A 6,995-nucleotide genomic window follows, 5' to 3' on the forward strand; every position below is an offset into this window, starting at 1 on the left:
GGCTATTCCAATATCCAAAATGATGATGTACACGTTGTTGCTGGAACCAATCCAGTGACTGGCAAAACCTAACATCAGCACGCTAGGAAAATTCCCTCACGACCCCCTTGCCTTTCTTAACTTAATCATGGGCGATCACGCTTTTGTGCTGGAAGTGGTTCCATAGCAAAACATACATACTGTATATATAAAAATAGGTTACAAATGTAATGTAAGCCTGGCAGATTATGTCAAGTCTGTATTTGCCTGCGGTGTATAGTTGTGTGTAGATCAAAAATTATAAGCAACTATGTAAAACAGAAATCTGAATTGCTTAACTGTTATTGCTGAGTAAGTGAATTACCTGCTTAACTGAAAATAAGATCCAAATGAGATTAACATAAACTTCAACCTGTAAAATCATATGATGTGTCATCAAGGAGTATCGCAGCTCCTGCATTGCATGTTAATATGTTGATACATAGTATACATGTACAGTATATAGTATACAGTACATAACCCATTATGATATCAAACCAAATGCTGATACAGGAAGTGCACATATGGTTCACAGCTCTATGTGCAATTGTACACATTCAGAGCCATCACCCCGGAGAGGTTACTAGCACTATCACAGGGGATATTGTTCAAACCACTTACTTCAGTAGCCTCCAGAGTTCAGAGCTCACCACTCGTGTTCAGACAGACGCCTGTCCGTCAGTCTCCCTTGACTCCGTTGAGTCAGCATCCGTGTCCTGCATGTAGTCTGGAATAGGTAACAAGTCTGGTTGACCATTTACTATCTGTGCCAGTTGAATTTGTGCCAACCTTGAAACTGTCCTCACGCTCATCTGGTTAATTCCTGTCTTAATTTGTTGAGTTTGGACATGGCTATGAAGAACGTTCCATCGGGGGCAGTGTTATCTGGGATGTAAGTGCAACATATCTCTCCAAACATTTGACATACCCCCCCTTCTCCAGCTAGGCTTGCCTATTTTGCCAAGGCATTCGGCAAGTTTCCCGTAGCTGTACTCCCATAGCCTTAAGAGCTTCATCAGTATAGTTCATGTAACGCTGTTGGTAATCCCTTTTTTTTTTCAGATTCTGAGGTGGGATGTGCTTTCTTAATGTTATTACGTTCATGCTAGAGTTCTCTATTTGGAGTTCTATGGCTGCTTCTACGTTTGCTTTTAGCATTGTTAGGTTATACCAGGGGTCGGCCACCCGCCGCTCTGTAGCCGCATGCAGCTCTTCAGCCCCTCTGCAGTGGCTCCCTGTAGATTTGAAAGTACCAAGCAGGAGATGAAAGAAAAAGAGCGATCTCGGAACTGCGGAAAACAGGGGACAGCCAACATACTTTTGAGAAGTGGATCAAGTCTCCAAACTCAACTACTGCTGCTAGTTTTGTGGCAGCTCAGGAGATCAGAAGGCGCGGAAAGCTGTTCACAGATGGAGACCGCATGAAAGAATCATTCATTAAAATCTCAGAACATCTATTTTTGGACTTCATAAACAAACGTGAAATTGTTCAGAAAATTAGAGATATGCCTCTCTCTGCAAAAACGGTCAAGGACAGGATGGCAGAAAACATCACCAGTCAACAAATTGAAAACATTAATTCAGCTCCAGCATTCTCAATCGCCTGTGACGAGTCAAGTGCTTTTAACGATATTGAACAGACAGTGCTGTTCTGCAGATATGCCAGTGTTGTTTCTCCTCTTCACAAGAGTTCCCTTTGTTATAACGGTATTACTTTATAATAACTACACGCTATGAAGCATTACTTAAGTATTAGTTATGCATTGTTCCTACATTAATACTCATTAGTATATAATTCATTAACACAGTTACAAATGTTTTATTCTTGATTTATAAAATAAACTACAGTGTGTTAAATGATTGTATTTTTATACTCTATAAATGATGGATTCACCATTTCTAAATGAAGTATTATATCAGTTTCAAACCATTTATCCAGGAGTTGTCAATGGTTCAGAAGATCATTTAGAAAGTGTAAGTAAATAATTAACAAACTATTTAGATGTGCATTTATGCATGCATTTAGACATGCAGTAATGGTTATTGAGTGTGTTGATAGATGTTTTCTCATAGATTTCTCATAGATTTTGCCCCTCAACTTCAACAGCTAAGAAGACATTTAACTCTGACCCCCATTGATGCACAGGTGTCATTTTAACTCTCCCCACATCAGGCTTTATGTCTATGGTAAGTTGGCACTGGTCATGTCCCCATTCTACTTCCCCATTTTCGGCATATACTATCCCACACAGCATTGTGTTGTAAACCATTACAGTTAATGACCTTTAAACTTCTCATAATCATTACAGTTAATGACCTTTAAACTTCTCATAATCATTACAGTTAATGACCTTTAAACTTCAAAGCTTAGTTCCTGAACTAGTGTAACAGTATCCCATTTTCTTATCTCTATGGTTGCTCTCTTTCCTCGTTTAGTATCATGCACGTCGCCCTCTTATCAAAGTCATGGGTTGGATTTTGGTCTAACGCAATGTTCAAAGGGTTCATAGTTGCATCATACTCATCTGATACCTGTCTTTTGGCTTCAATCCAACGTGTCTGGGTTGGTGTCTGGCACCTTTCAGGTCCTTTGTCTTCAGCACAGATCTCTCCAACCCTCCCTAGGTCTTTTGATGGTACTGCTTCAACCCAGCGACTAAAGCTTTCATTTATTACTAACATGTAACGCTTTCAAAGCACTGATTTTACCATGTCAACGTAGCCTATGACTAGATGTTTGAATGGTCCTTCTGGCAGTGGGATATGGCCTATTGGTGTTGTTATTCCTTTTTGTTTTATTTTTTTCAACACTTCCCCCCTTGCACAGTGGTCAACACTGCGCAAATCAGAAATCATCATGGTAAGCAATGCCACATGTTGGGGCCACGTACCTCATTCCAATCCACAGGCCATAAAGGCCAATGTGGGGCGTTCCAATCCAAAGGCCGTGTGCTTGACTCTAAAGGGGGCATGAACTCCCTTTGTTTACAAACCGACAGGAAAACTACAGATCCCAGGATTACCTAGGGTCCATCCCCTTCTCACACCTTGATGTGAAAGTGTCACTGACTCCACTGTCGCGACATTGGTCAAATGTTAACCCTTGCCAGTCGTTTGGGGGATAAAAGGTTCCACGTCTCTGACCCCAGTCTCTCCATGCTCCTGACCTAGTGCCGATGAGAGATCTCCTTTTCCCTGTGGGTAAAAAGACAAAGGCGTTGGCCCAGTGAACATTATTCCTCTAGATCTGTTGCCTGCTGGATTTTCCTTGTTGAGGCAGAGGGAGATTATGTCAGACAACATTCATTCAAAAAGAGAGAGAGAGAGAGAGAGAGAGAGAGAGAGGAGAGGAAGAGATGAGCCTTTCATCCTCAGTGCTGTGGCAGCTGCTGCAAGGAATCGGATGGTTCACTGGCCTCAAAGATTTAACAAAAGAGAGATATTGAGAGGAAATGAGGTATGGAGGGCTCATAGTTCAGAGGCGTATCTCCTCTACTCATTCAGTTTGTGACCTTAAAAACAGCATTTATGATTTACAAAGTTAAGTGGATGGAACAACAGTGGAGGTCATGCTGAAGAACTGACATCTTCCTCCCTGTATAAACATGTGTGTGTTATTATGGAGCTGTGGCAACGAGCAGCAGCTGCTCCTGTCACTTCTTTCTCACTGGGGTGTTTTATTAAGTTTTACAAAGAAACAAGCAGGTGATTCCCCAGCACACAGCAGCTCTTTGCAGTGGTGATATCCTCTGGCAAGCTGCTTCTTTTCAACTCAGCAGCAGCAATGACAACTATTCTGCTGAAGACACACACAGAAAAACTAATCAATATGCAAACATCAAATTCATCATAATATTTTCACACACACATGCAGAGATATAAATAACTACAGCTCCTGCTTATGGTTCATTTCTGCCAAATTGCCTGTTTGGCATCTAAACCTGCTGTGCTGTGTGTGATTGAGTGTGTGACCTTCACCATGGCAGCAACTGTAACTGCAAAGACTTCAGCCTGGAACATAGAAAATGGACTTTATTTCCCAAAACTTCCTACAATCCACTACAATCAATAACAGCAGATGGATTTAATGGACAAAATAGACTTCCTGTCACACTTTGCTGCCTGGTTGGTTTGATGTTTTTCAATGTGGCTTTTTTGGCACATATAAAGCTTTGCAGGATGTACATTTCAAACATGTTTCAGGTAATCAAAGGAGCAAGAAAGGAGAGACAGTGATGATGACAGAAATAAGAGAGAGTGAAGAAGAGGGGGTGGAGGAGGACGAGGAGCGCCTGGAGGTCACGGTTCATCATGATAGTGCAGTATTTGTAACACATCTGCAGAGATCAGGCGGAATTAAATGTGAAATGTTTCAGGATTCATGTATTTTGCAGAATTTACATCACTTAAAGTGAAATAGTAATACGGCAAAAATATGCAATTTAAACTACCAGGCCGCCAAGATTATACAGATTTGAGCATTCAGGTAATAGTGAAATGCACTGACTGTCTCTTATCACACTATGTTAATGTGTGTGAGTGGTGATCTATCACATCACAGCAGTGTGTCTGTGTGTCAGTCATCATCACATCCACCATCTGGCTGCCCTTCACGTTACACACTACTACTTCATGACTCACATAAACTGCCACACGTAGAAAGCATTCAGGTCTACATATGGTCTACATATGGATGTTAGGACATTAGCAGAATAGTTTTGAATCTATTAATAATGTATATGTATGTATGTGTGTGTATATTTATTAATCTCACACCCAGAGGGGAATTATAACTCAGAAACAGCTGATCAGATTGTATTGATAAATTGTTACAGCAGGAGGTGACTGTCCCTGGCTCGTCTGAGATGATTCACATCTAGAACTGCATCCAGACTCAGAATTTGTTAAAGAATTCTTCAGCATTATGAGATGATGATTTCTTCCATTTTGCATTCTGTCTGTACTTGATACGGTTAGATGTGTTGGAGTCAGAGGAGCAGAGGAGTCCTGCTTCAAGGCTCAGCTGGTCATCCATGGAGGTTTGTGTAAAAACCTTTGACTTGAATGAACTTGAAAGTTCTGTTAAATTAGCCAGAAGATTGGAAACTATCATGTTTGCCTTTTGCTGTCAATGAAATCGTCAGTAGGACAATCACAGGTGCAACTAATCCAGCTGATTGTGGCTGCGTTCCATTTAGCTGCTCAGGCTCTGCTGGCTCATATGATCTCGTTATTGATATTTGCTACATCTGAGCTTTTCTTGCTTCCTGTGATAAAAATGTTCTAAGCATTACACACAAAGGATTTATTGGATAGTTATTCAACACAGAAACACTCCACTGTTTTCACCTCTGAACATATTTTGTTGGGAATACTTGTTCTCATTTGATATTTTTCCTAATGTTCCACTCAAAAAAAGGTATTACCTATATTGTTTCCCACACCATCAGAGTGGGAGAGGGTATTGTGATTGAACAGTATGGAACATCGACAGTAGAGGACAAATGATCAATCAATCACAGATGATATTCAATCAACAAGATACAGTAAAGACGCTGAGGACAACTTAAAAAAAAAAAAATCCAATCCAGTTTAATTTAAAGTGCATTTGACATGAATTGATCAGTACACTTAACATAGAATCATTAAAAAATAGAACAACACACACACACACACAGAAGTGCCTCTGACGTGAATTACGTATATGCACGTGACCATTCCATCTTGTTTCTTAAGGCTTCCTTCATAGTCCAGGCGCCACTTCATATGAAAATATAACCAGAGTATTGCAAGGTTTTGACTGAAACGTCAGGGAGAATGAATAATAAAACAGCTCTTCTTTCTCTGTGTGTCTCTGTAGGGGAGACAGGCGCTGCTTAGTAAGGAGAGCAGAAGAAGAAGAAGAGAGGAGGAAGGTTAGAGTGGAGCGCAAGGAATGATGCCAACCAGAATGCACAAAAAAAAATTCACTTTACTTTTTGTTTAATTTTTTGAAAAGAAAGAAAAATAACTGAACTGAATGAATACATTTCCAATGTCACTGAAAACTAGGAAACCAACTGAAGCAAACAATGTTTCCAAACATAAAAAGACTAACAATAGGTGAATGGGTCAAAGCTCTTTAGATCACCGTGGTTATTGTCTAGCCGCTGTTAGATTAAACCCCCCAACACACGCACACACGCACGCGCACACACACGCGCACACACACACACACACACACACACACACACACACACACACACACACACACACACACACACACTCACACACACCACCACCACCACCACCACCACCACGACACGGAACAGGTGACCCACCTTGTGGTGAGATAAGGGTAAATGCACCACCACGCCCAGAGTCATCAAGCGGCTCAATGCAGAGAAGAGCTGCCTGTGTCACAAGCTGCTGCTGCTGCTGCTGCTGCTGCTGGGTCTCACTCTCCTCCTCTTCCTCACCATCCCCTCCTACTGCCCTCTTCATTCTTTCTCCTCTCATACTTCCTTTCCTCTCTTTCATTTCTTTCAAGACTCGCCATTGTACAGACGGACAAATCTATTGCTGCATTAGGAGATAGATTACATAGATAGATAGATAGATAGATAGATAGATAGATAGATAGATAGATGGATAGATGGATAGATAGATGGATGGATGGATGGATAGATAGATAGATAGATAGATAGACAGATAGATAGATAGATAGATAGATAGATAGATAGATAGATAGATAGATAGATAGATAGATAGATAGATAGATAGATAGATAGATAAACAGACAGACAGACACTTGTATGGTTTATACCTAATACATGTATACACACACTGACACACACAAACACTACATGGGATATTTATAGCACTCCAGCACCCATCCTTGTTGCTAGGATACCATTCAGCTCAGAATTCTGACATACAGTTTGAGCTTGCTCAGCGCAGTTTGTGAGCATATTCAGTATGTTTTTTTCTCTCTGTCA

This window comes from Genypterus blacodes, unplaced genomic scaffold (assembly GCF_046128005.1).
Source record: "Genypterus blacodes isolate CSIRO-AG114 ecotype Tasmania unplaced genomic scaffold, CSIRO-AGI_Gbla_v1 ptg000021l_1, whole genome shotgun sequence".
Classification (NCBI taxonomy): Eukaryota; Metazoa; Chordata; class Actinopteri; order Ophidiiformes; family Ophidiidae; genus Genypterus; species Genypterus blacodes.